The sequence below is a fragment of the Cryptomeria japonica genome, chromosome 10 (genome assembly GCF_030272615.1).
Source record: "Cryptomeria japonica chromosome 10, Sugi_1.0, whole genome shotgun sequence".
Taxonomy (NCBI): domain Eukaryota; kingdom Viridiplantae; phylum Streptophyta; class Pinopsida; order Cupressales; family Cupressaceae; genus Cryptomeria; species Cryptomeria japonica.
This window is the reverse complement of record NC_081414.1, coordinates 679,293,265-679,306,488: the sequence shown is the minus strand read 5'-3', so window position 1 is coordinate 679,306,488 and position 13,224 is coordinate 679,293,265.

Here is a 13,224-nt window from a genome sequence, read left to right as displayed (position 1 = left end):
AATGTGGATAATTTAATTAAATTAGATTTAATTAAATAGAGAAATGAACATAAAATATTCATTTAGGAATATAGTCATTTTTATACGTCTACATTTTGCCCCTCTTTGAAGTGACGTGTGTGTACATGTTAATTCAAAGAAAATGATGTGTCGCTAAAATTTGATTATGATCAGTGTTGTTTTTAGATTTTCATGTCGTGCCCCAGATTTGATGTGTGATGCCCCAAATTTGATAAACGATGTTTGATAATGCCCCCCTCTGGAGATGAATCAAAATTTGGAAAATTTGATTTGATTTGATAATTGTGTTTGCATTGTAAGAGTTTGGCTATGTGGAATGCTAAAATTGATTCATCTCCTGATATTGATGTGTGCGAGGGTACGAGGAAGACCACGAGCGAATTACATGCTCAATCCCCTAACCCTAATTTTATTTTACCCTATAAAAGGGGAAAAGTGCATTGTTTTTGTCTCATTTGTGCTTGTTGACCTTGGAGAGAGAGACTTTTGGAGAGAAGACAAAATGCCTATTCCATATTCTACGCATTGATTCGAGCGCGTTCGGAGGTATTGGAGGCCTGCCGCGTATGGACCATCGGTAAGTCAACCTGTTTGACCCCTTTTTGATTTTTGATTTTGTCATTTTGGTTATGTTTTGAATTTAGCATGCAGTTCTTTCATTTTAGTGCATATAGGTTGTTGGTTAGCGCATACAAAAATTTCCGTGGTGCATAACGTTTTAGATTTTGGGTAGCGGCCGAAAACTTAGGGTAGCACATAGATTTGCTAGGTTAGCACATATCCATAGATTAGCGCATTAGGGACACAAGGTAGCGCAAAGGGTTAAATGGGTAGCGCATCAAGTGAACCTAGCGCACTGGGTGCATAGGGAGTCGCATGGGTAGGGTAAGTAGCGCGTAGGTCTGACCTAGCGCATAGGGTTAGATAGGTAGCGTAGGCATGGACTAGGTTAGCGCATGGGATAGGTTTTAGCGCTTAGGGTGGATTAGATAGCACATGGAGAGAAACAGGTATTGCATAGAGTCAATCTAGCGCGTGGGGTAGATAGGATAGCATGTGGAGAAAACAGGTTAGCGCATGAGTAGGATTTCAGTGTGTAGCCAAATATAGTTAGCGCATGCGGTAGGTTTTGTGAGATAAGATGATTTGTGAATGAGGAAAATTTATAGGATAAGGTCAGTTTTGCCGGGATAGATGCAATTTGTTCATTTCTTGCCTGCTGTCATAGTTTGTGATAGTTTGTCCAATATGAGTGCTGATATAACTTGGTTTGATTTGCAATTTTTCAAGTTATTTATAGATATGTAATGTGGAATTGATATGAACTTGATTTGATTTGCATTGTTTCAAGTTGATATATGTGGAGCTTGAAGTGTGTTACAAACTGATATGATTGTGGAACTTGAGTTGTGTTACAAGTTGATATGGGTTGGAAACTTGAGTTGTGTTACAAGTTGATGTAATGTGAAAACTTGAGTTGTGTTACAAGTTTGATATGATTTTTGAAAACTTGAGTTGTGTTACAAGTTGATATGGATGGATATGATGTAGAACTTGATTAGATTTTCAAAGTTTTGAAGTTTTGATGTGATTTTGATTTTTCATATCTATGTTTTGATGAGGAAACTGATATTGGACTTGTTTTTCTTTTTGACAGGAGATATTAGGAGTGGTTCAGTCACGTGAGCGGTTCCCTAGACCATGGGCATTGATACCACGGTTGTCACAGGCTGATTTAGAGATTATTGATAGATGCGGCCCGCTTTTGATGATGATGAGGATGAGGGAGGTGGAGATGGGGATGAGGGAGATGATGGAGGAGGTGGAGGAGGACGACGAGGGAGAGGAGATCGAGGGAGGAGAGGAGACAGAGGTAGAGATGGTGGTGATAGAGGGGTGTGGGTGGAGAGAGCAGTTCGGTGAGCTGTGATGGATAGAGGGAGAGGAGGTTTGGTGATTGGAGCAGGGGGTGAGGGGAGAGTACCAGAGGTGATAGCAGCGGTGGGAGGGACTGATGAGTTGAGACGACTAGCTCAGAGGAGGAGGATTGATGTGCTACCTCCACTAGCACCGAGGACTGGGGGAAGGACGTGGAGCGCATCTTCCCAGGTACCCCTTCAGATCCAAGTTCTGACGCATCGAGAGGATGCTCAGATTAGGACCTTATAGGTGACAGTGTAGTAGCTGCAGGCAAAGTTACTGGCGCAGTAGCATCAGATTACACAGCTCACCATAGAGCGAGATACTGAGTTAGAGCAGTGAGGTCGAGTAGAGGAGCTCGCAGTGAGCTTGCAGAGAGTGGTAACAGGTGGTCCGATGAGAGACACCTTGAGAGAGCTGGCTTTGAGAGCCAAGGAGGTAGAGTACTACCGGGGCCATTATGAGGATGCGGTGCCTAGGGAGTGCCAAGTACAGAGTTTCACATAGTCGAGATTGAGTCGGTCTTGAGAGACTGGTTTGCAGTCAGAGAGTAGAGGTGTGATGGGGCCTCATAGACAGGATCCACTTGGAGATCCAGGGGCTGGGACATCTGTGTTGAGACCGTCTCCTTCAGGAGATAGTCACTCTTGAGAGACGTTGTCTCCATTGTATTTTTGATCATTGTTTTTGTTGTATGGGCATATACATGATAGATATTGTACATTGATCATTTGTTGAGATATATATATGACACCATTTTCTTTGATCATGTGATGTGTTATGGATTTATGCTTTTTATATGCTTTGCTTTTTCTATGATGATGCAATGCTTAGATAGATGATATGTGATGGGAATGCATGATGTTATGAGATGTATTGTGAAAATGAGATGTTTGATATGATATGTTGTGAGATGTATCTTGAAAATGAGATGTATGATATGATAATGATGTGCAACTAATTGTAAAATGATATGCAACTAATGGTAAAATGATATGCAACTAATTGTTTTTGAGCATCCTCGTTCTACATTTGTCATCCGATATAGCCACATGTTATTTGCTTTTGATATATATATCATCATTGAGCCTTGATTGATCTTGGGATATGTTGAAAATTTATACAAGCATAATGGTATAATTGAACCATGATGACCTGAGAAAAATTTACATGATGTTTGATTTTGCAAGATAGCACAAGCGTCAAGGTATAATTGAACCAGGACGATCGGAGTGCGGATTGCGTATAAACAGACAATATTAAACCCTTTGTATGCATAAAGTGGAATCATGTCTTCAGTGATGTTGTGAATCATGTCTTGAGACAAGTATTTACATAGTACAAATGATCACCTCACAGCTAGAAAACTAACAAAATATTGGAGTTTCCCGATGTTTCTCTAGCTTTGAAGCATTATGGAGAAAATATAGAGAATCCAACAATTCAAAAAGTTTTAAATGCAAGAATAGTCAAAACGTTATGCAAAATGCAACATGTGATACTTCAGAAAATCATCCATCCTATTTCTTTTGTGATTCTTGGTTTGATCGATCAATATTTTGCTTTGTGATTTGCGTGAGCCCTTGGTTGTTGGCTATGGTGTTCTGAGTTTTGCAAATAGTTTTGACGGTTTGAACATGCTGCAAGTTTTAGATGGTTATTGCCCCTAGCTAAGTGTACCTCTTGATGCGGGTATGTACAGTGATTACCAAACCATGGTGAGATGTGGTGAAAGGCTAGATGGATAAATAAAGATAGTGACTACGCTAAGTATGTCCTGAATGGATATGTGTGATAAGATGTCGGGCGATGGTCGATAGTGCTTTACTGCGGAGATAAGGCTATGGATATAGATAGAGGAGGTGTTCTTTCACAATAGCGCCTGTTACCAGGTTTTCACTAGTTGCTTTTATTGTACCTTTTTATTTGCTTTTTCTTGATTGATTTTTTTTTGTTGATTTTTTTTGACTTTTTCCGTGCATTAGACTACTCAAGTGTAGTATTTCTTCAGATGGATGTTGTTAGTTGGTTCATCGAGCACATCTCCTTTTGAAGTTGTTAGCTGATAAGCACCTGATCCATAGACTGATATGATGACATAGGGACCTAACCGGTTAGGTTCAAATTTCCCTTTCTTTTCCTAATCTTGCTGATTTCTAGGATTTTCCTTGAGTACTAGGTCACCAACTTAAAAAATCCCGGGAATGACTTTATGGTTGTAGCTTCTACACATGCATTGCTGATATGCTTTGAGATGAGTATAAGCATGATGGTGTCTTTCATCTAATAGTTCAAGTTCTTGCAGTCGGTTAACTTGATACTCTTCATCTGGGATTAAGCCTTTTAGAGAGACTCTGAGAGATGGAATTTCTACCTCTAGGGGTAAAATTGCTTCTGATCCATATACCAATGAGTATGGCGTAGCTCCGGTAGGTGTGCAAATGCTAGTTCTGTACACCCAAAGTGCTGGATTGAGTTGTACATGCCAATCTTTGCCTGCATCATTCACTGTTTTCTTTAGGATTTTCAATATTGTCTTGTTGGATGCTTCTGCCTGACCATTCCCTTGTGGGTAGTATGGTGTAGAGAAACGATGTTAGATTTCAAATTTTTCACATAGTTCTCAGACATCTTGGTTTTTGAAAGGTCATCCATTATCAATGATGATGGAACTCGGGATGCCATATCTGCAGATCAGATAGTTAAGGATAAAAGAGACAATTTGTTTCCCAGTTACTATGGTCATGGGGACTGCTTCAATCCACTTGGTAAAGTAATTTGTTGCAGTTATAATGAACTTGTGTCCATTTGAGGAGGAAGGATGAATTTTGCCGACTAAGTCCAAACCCCATTGACAAAAGGGCCAGGACGTTGTGAATGGCTGTAGTTCCTGTGTTGGTGCATGCATCGGATTGCCATGGATCTGGAATTTAGGACACTTCTTGGCGAAGTGGTAAGAATCTTTTTCCATTGTAGGCCAGTAGTATCCCATCCTTAGAATTTTTTTAGAAAGAGTAGTACCACTAGAATGTGTGCCACAGATACCTTCGTGAAGCTCATGTAAAGCGAATTCAGATTCATTACGATCAAGGCAATGAAGAAGAGTACCATCTAGACCTCGACGGTACAAAGTATCAATAGTAAGGGTATAATGGGCAGCTTGTCGGATAAAGTTACATTTTTGGTTTCGAGACAAGTCAATGGGTAGGATATTGGTCTTAAGATACTCATATATCGGTCCATACAATGGAGAGTCTGAACTAGTTAAGGTGTAGATAACCTCGGATTCCGAGTGGTCATAGGCTGGGGAGAATAGTTGCTCTACCATAAACTCATAACGACTCTGTTGTTCTGGAATTTGTAGTAATGAAGTAATAGTAGCCATTGCATCAGCTACTTTGTTGTTCAATCTTAGTATTTGCTTGAAGGTGATGTGTGCAAAATATTGCTTGAAGTCATCCACCATTCTCTTATAGGGTAGCAGCTTGTCATCGTTTGTCTGATAGTCATTGTTGATTTGACTGATGACTAATTGTGAATCTTCGTAGACCTTTAACTCTGTGATTTTCCATTCTATGGCCATTTTGATGCCTATAACCTATGCCTCATATTCAACCACATTATTTGTGCATGGGAACATAAGCCTATATGATCTTGGTATAGTGTGTCCTTTAGGAGTGATGAATAGAATGCCAACACCTGAACCATGTTGTGTGTAGGATCCATCAAAGTATAGGGTCCATTGTTTGGTAGAGATAGCAAGAACGTCCCTGTCTAGAAATTCAATCTCCATAGTTTGTTTTCCTGGTAGCGGTGCTTCTACTAGTTGATCTGCAGTTGCTTGTCCCTTGATAGCTCTTCGCTCCATATAGTGGATATCAAATTCACTGGGAATCATGACCCATTTAGCCAATCGGCCTGTAAGAGTTGCCTTGCTAAGTAAATATTTGAGAGGATCAATTTTTACAACTAGCTTGATTGTGTGAGCTAGCATGTAACGTCAGAAATTTTGAGAGGCGAAAACCATAGCTAAACAGGCTTTCTCAATAAAGGTGTAATTTAGCTCATAGCCATTCAATGTCCTGCTGATGTAGTATATTGCTCATTCTTTACCTTGTTGATCTTCTTGTGCTAAAAATGCCCCCAGAGATTTATCTGTTGTTGAAATGTAGAGAATAAGTGGATTTCCTACTATCGGTGGTACCAAAACTGGTGGGTTCGTCAAATATTGCTTGATTTGATAGAAGGATTCAACACATTTGGCTTCCCATCTGAACGGTACAATTTTATGTAGTAAATGATTAAATGGTAGACTCTTATCTGCTAGTTGAGTGATGAATTAGCTGATTGATTGGAGTCATCCTTGTAGCGACCTGAGCTGGCTGATGTCCTTTGGTGGTGGCATCTCCATAATGGCTTGTACCTTTGCTGGATCCACTTCAATTCCCTTTTCTGAGACTATGTAGCCTAGTAACTTGCCTGATGTTACCCTGAAGACACACTTCTTAGGGTTCAGCTTGACTTGGAATTTCTCCAATCGATCAAAAATCTTTGTTAAGATGCTTAGATGTTCTGCCCTGGTGAAGGATTTAGCTAGTAAATCATCCACATAGTCTTCCATGAAGGTATGCATCATGTCATGGAATATTGTTGTCATTGCTCATTGATAAGTTTCCCCTGCATTCTTTAAGCCAAAAGGCATGACATTCCAACAATACGTTCCCCAAGGATAGGTGAACGCTATTTTATCTTGATCATTTGGAGCAATCTTGATTTGGTTATAGCCTGAGAAACCGTCCATTAGTGATAGCATTGCATGGCCTACTGTGAGGTCTACAATTATGTCAATACTTGGCAAAGGAGAGTCATCATTTGGATAGGCATTGTTGACATCTCTAAAATCTGTGCATATTCTGATACTGCCATTTGGTTTTCAAACTGGTACAATGTTGGAAATCCATTCTGCATAGTCGATGGGTCAGATGAATCTGACATCTAATAGTTTCTTTAGTTCAACTTTGACCATGAGCGCCACATGGGGATTCATTTTTCTTAATTTTTGCTTAACTAGGTTAGCTCCTGGAGCCATAGATAAGTGATGCATGATCAATTGTGGATCGATCCCAGACATAAAGCAAAGTTGATTTGCTTCTGTTTAAAAAATTTGGCAAATTCTGATCTTTCTGCTTCTGTCAAAGATTCTGCAAGGTGTATATTTTTGGCTGCTTCTGTAGTACCAATGTTGAATGATTGAGTGGGCTCAATCAATATGGGTGATCACTCATGAAAATGTTCAGGAAGAGTGTCAAGTCTCCCATCTTTAGGTGCCTTAAAAAGGTTTTCACCCTCAGATGCATCCTTTATTTTTACTTTTTTGTGATCTAGAGCTGCCATGGACTGGTTTTTAGCATCAGATCCTTTATTTGGTTTATTTTTGCGACTGAGAGACTTGGCACTCCCTTGGTTGCAGACATCGTTACTTTGTTCACTGGTAGAGCTTGTTTCTGGGTTAACGGTACATAGGTAGTGAATGATAGATTCATCATTTGGGAAAATCAGTATATCATGTATTTCGGGTTCATCCCAGTCGATGAGGTCAGGAAAGACAAGTGGCAAGGGATCATTTGGTGGATCAAGTTCTTTCACGGTAAGTGTCAGGATAGAGATTTCATTGTGACTGGTTCGGGTGTTAAAGAAGTCCAGGATTCCATCGAGGTCTTCGATGGTATCATCCTCCATATAGACTTGTTCATAATGTTTCTGCTCGCTTTCCTTAGCGTTATAGATATTTGGTGGTCCAAATTCAAGTAGTCTAATTCCTGTGTTATGCTCTTCTTGAGAAAGAGATATAGAACTAGTATTTTCAGTGGTTTCTTCAGTAGCATTTGAGCAGCTACCCCATTCATATTCATTGGAATCAGTCTCAGAGTTATCATCCCAGATCTTTTCAGTGCTGTAAACAGGTATGTTGAATGGTGAAATTAGATCTTTGATAATTGATACTATTCTGCTGGCTTTTTCTGATTCTGTGTCAGATCCTGCTTCTATTCTTTGCATTTGTTCATAGATTGTTTCTTCCCGGGGAGGAATGGTGTTGTCCTAAGGTGATTCTACTTTGTTGGATATTTGTTCATGAATATGAACTACTACCATAGATGTTGCCTTCTTGTGAATGATGGGCTTCTCCTGATGTTGCTTCTTTTCTTGATGTTCACGTTCCTTACGGATTGTCTCTGCTGACTCAAATAGTGCTTCTTGCCAGGATTCTTCTTTGTATTTCTTCTTTTCTTTCCACTAAGGTTTTTGATATTTGTGTGGTATTTTCTTTGGTAGTAGAGTGAATTTAAAGCCCAATCCTTTTTTGTCTTTACTAAATTGTGAAGGAGGATCCAATGGTTCTGTGACACCTTCCTGATGCTTACCAATAGGTCCTTTGCTATTGTATCCCATTTGTTGCATGATTAAGTAGCCTTTTCCATATAGGTGTGTGGGTATAGCTACTTCCACAATAGCTGCTCTGTCTTCTTCCTCATCTTTGTATAGCCAACTAAGGATATCCTTTTCCTCGGATTCATGTGCTAAAGTGCCAAGTTGAATGAATGTGCCATCAAACTTGGTGATGGGCTGAGTTGCTTGATGTGTTGATGCTGTAGGTAATCCATGAGATCTATGTGATGTGCATAAGTTGGTCAAACACATGGGTTCCAAAGAGTATTCCCCCAAGCCTTGTTCTTTGATTTTCATTTTCTGCTTGAAATCTCTAGGTAATGATTTAGAATTTTCTTGTTGAAGATTTGGTGTTGAGGGATTCTATTTCTCTCTATTATGCGGAACCAAACTGTCCTGGGCTGCCCCCATTGCATTACAATGTTGAAATGGATTATGATCAGCAGATATAGAAACCTCCTACCCATTATAGGGGAATTTGACACACTGGTGATATGTAGAAGGTACTGCTTGCATTTCATGTATCCATGGTCGACCTAATAAGATATTGTAGGTGAGGTCTATGTCTAAGACTTGGTACGTAGTATCTTTTTGTATTGGTCTGACTTGAATCGACAACACCACTGTTCCTTTAGAGGATCTTTCTTCATCATCATATGCCTTTATGGTAATCTTTTTGTGGGGATCAATAGACTCCTCTGAGAAGCCTAATGCACGAATAAGTTTTAAGGTACATATATTAAGTCTAGCTCCTCCATCTATCAATACTCATTTTACTCGGTGTTTATAGACGATGACTTCAATATGGAGATGAGTGTTATGTGGATGACTTAGTGAGATATTATCATGCTCCAAAAAAAGTGAGATTATGAGGCCCTGTCATATGAGCGACTAGGGCTTGGAATTTGTCAGCATCCAGATCTTGAGGTACATTTGTTTCTAATAATGCTTGCTCCAATATGTCTTTGTGTTTCGGCGAAAGTTTCAGTAACTACAATATAGATATTTGAGTAGGAGTTTTGTGTAGTTGGCTAACTAGATCATATTGAATTTTGGGTATATCGCTTGTTGTTGATGTATGTCCCTTCAAGACATATTTTTGAGCTCTTGTTGTTACGTTGACAGGTTCATGATTATGTTGATCTCAGATTGTGATGACATTGACTTGATTATCTTTAGATGGTATATGATTGATGGTGTTATTGTAGATGTGATTGATACGAGCTCCACGTGTATCATTCGAGGTTGAAGCTCCATCTTTGTTGTAGTTTGGAAGAGGATTATTAAAGGCTCCATGGTCACCATTTGTCTTGAGACCATCTACCGTTAAATCACCTCTATCAATCATGTCTTGAACAATGTTTTTCAGCCTCATGCAATCATTTGTTTGATGACCTTTGTTGCGATGAAAATCACAAAAGTGCGAGTCATTCCACCGAGGTGGTTTGAATTGTGGTTCATAGTTGCTGATTGCTGGTAAAGAGATAATTTTGTTTGCTAGGAGTTCTCTGAATGCTGACTCCAGTGATTGTCCCAGTGGTGTGTAGATACATTTTTGGAAATCGTTGGTGCCACCTCATGAATTGTTATTAGGTCCTCGATTTGTGTTATTATTTTGATTATTGTTGGTGTTGTTTGTGTTGGGTTGACCTTGATTGATATTCGGTGTGTATGTGTTAGTGTCTGGGTTAGCACCCTTTGGATTCTTTGCAGCTTGAGGATTGCCTAATAATGCGAGCACTACTTGTTTAGATTTTGGATCATGCGGTTCATTGCCTCCGTCGTTTCCATTGTTTTTGCTTCGAGTCTAGAATCTAGATTTGTCTAAGTTGTTGTTGTTTTGATTATTGTAGTTTGATGAATCTGTTCCTTCTTTGAAGAATTTGAGTGTTGCTTTCTTGACACATGCTTCTTCTACTTGAATGTCATTTTCAATCAGTTTAGAGAAAGACAGAATGCATTGGAGTTTGAGCCTGTAACTCATCTCACCATTCAAATTGTTGAGGAAAATTTCCATTTTCTCCTTTTCAGGAATATCTCGAGGATATCTTGAAACCATACACTGCCAACGTTGAAGGAATACCATGAATGTTTCATTGTTTTTCTGTTTGGTGTTACAGACATCTGCCATGGTGATAGCATGTTGAATGTTGTAGGAATATTGAGTGATGAATTTGTTGACTAGTTCATCAAATGATCTGATAGGAGGTGTGATTTTGGATAACCATTCCATTGTTTTCCCTCCCAAACTTCTTGGAAATAACCTCATCAGATAGGTGTCATCATGAGAAAATTCAAGACTCATGGTGCAGAATTCTCGAACATGATCACGAGGATCACTTTTCCCATCGTATTTGTCAAATTTTGGAATGTCTGAGGTTGGAGGAAAAGGGACCATGTGCAATCTTCTATCAAAAGGATAAGGACAAATTTTGTTTAATGAGTACCGTACTGTTGTCCCTTGTTGCATGTCTTGCATTTGTCTTTGTAACATTTGCATTTGTTGAGTAAGGGCAACCAAAGGTGCATTGTTTTGCCAAGGGAAGAGTTCTTCCCTTACATTAATCCTGGGTTGGAATGGTGTATGGAATGGTATGTTTTACTTGGGGATGTGTTGCTCAGGGATGTTTTGCCCTGGTGTAGGTTGTTCCGGTATGTTTTGTTAAGGAATATCTTGCTCAGGGTCGTGTGCTTCCCCTTCTCATTGTCATTCTTGATATCCGTAATGTTGAGATCTTGTTCTAAACATGTCTATGTCAAAGTCTTCAGGAAGTTTAACCCCTTTGCTTGTAAGCATGAGTAGGTATTTTTCCTTGTCATTTTCCATGAGTCTTTCCACAAGCTTTTGAAATGAAACACTCTCTTGGAATTCTTGAAGAAGCTCTTCAGAAATTTCAGTATCCTCTAGGTGTTGACCTTCAAAAGGATTTGATAACCTCCGATTCATACTGGATTCTGCTTGTGCTTCGCTTTGTTTGTTTTGTTGAGAGCGAGTAACATGCATTTTTAGTAGAAGCTTTCTGTGATAAAGGGGACAAAATCTTCTTTGATATGTTGCATGGGGGTTGGTGGTTCAAATCGGGGTATGTTGTAAGTGATGCACTCGTCGGGAAAGAATGCAGGATTGATCTTTCCTCCTCGGTTTATGATTTGACTAAATGTAGATTTTTGACAATATGCCCTAGTCTTCAAAGGCTCTTTATCAAATTCGTTGGAGTTGTTCTGGATGTAATTTTTGACGTGATGAAGAAATGTGCGATGAGATTTGAAGAGTTGACAATTGATGTATAAAAATTTATTTCTTTTGACAAATTTGGAAAAACTTGGTTGTTGTTTCTTCAATGTGGTGTTACGATAAATATTCTTTCTTCTCAGAATAAGAGGATTAGTCATGCATAAGTGATTAATGGTTTCATTTGAGTTGTTTTGGATTTAGTTTATCTTGTTTTGAAGACTCAAGTTATACTTTATCAAAGTGAAGGTTTAGATGCCCCCTCACGACAAAGCATGTCAAATGATATGGATAAAGTTTCCTGATATGGAAACTTGATTTGACAATCTGAATTTTTGAACAATTGTGTTTGGGATAAAATCTACGAGATGATAAAGGACCTATTCATCACTTGTGATGTTGTTTCTTGATTTTGATAGGATAGATATGTTTGTCGTGCAACCAGTTTCAGATTCTAGGCAACTTTTGTTTGACAAGAAATTTGCCTTAGAAATAGTTTTTAAAGCTCTGTTTCTGATACTCTGTTTTGACAAAAATGAAGCTGATGAAAGGAGGCTTTCAAAAATATTTTCAAAATTTTCAAAATTTATCACTGTTTTGCCCCTTGTTTTTTCGGTTTTTGATCACGTGCTAAAGCAGAGATGTGATGCGCTACAGAAAGTTTTCAATGGAATAAAGAAAAGACCACACGTGCTAGGCTATCCCTAGCTACGCGCTAACTGGTAAAGAATATTTATCTTTTCTTTTTGTTTTACTTAAAAATTCATGCGCTAGTATGGGCTTGCTAAGTGCCAACTGGTAAACTGTATGCGCTAGTTTTTGACTCCTACGCGCTAAGTTGATGCTTCAACATGGTAGGCTATTTTTCGGACGCGCTAACTGTTTCTGACTATTTCTAAATTATGATGAAGGGCTACTGTGATTACTTGACGCACTAAAGTTCAGTTTTAATGCGCTAAAATATAGTTCACATGCGCTAAGAGGTTGTTCTTACATGCTAGACTGCTCTGTTGCATTGATTTGGTTGTTTCCTGCGATTTTTGGATCTTTGTTTTGAATTTTTCATTGTTGACAGATGATTTTCTGAAGTAACAAATGAAAGCATGACACCAAAGAGATAACCATTTTGCTTAATCTAATAATAAGTGTATGTTCTGCAAGGATGTGTTCAAATCCCCAATGTTTTAACAGGTTTGGATACAAATAATACACTTCAAGAAGACTCTTTATTCAAAGGTCATAAGTAATATCATAGCCCACTAGTCTCGATACTCCGTCAGCTCAAACAACTGTGTCACCCCCTAGAGGGTGCCCATTTTTTTGCCTTTTGCCAGAAATTAACTCAAAGTGAATTGCTTCACAATTGAGTAGTTATCTTGGGAGATATATGGTGAGTAATCTTGGGGGTGGATTCTTCCCCACCCTTGCACTATGATATTACAAATGTCCGGTTACTGACTCAGCTCAAGGTTTCTATTTCTAAGGTTCGTAATCAGACTTCCTATTCGACTGTCAGTGATAAACTCCCTCAGAAGGCTTCCCAACCTTTAGAACAAAGACTTTACGTATCTCGAGGATACTGGGGGAAGGCTAATCACTGCGCG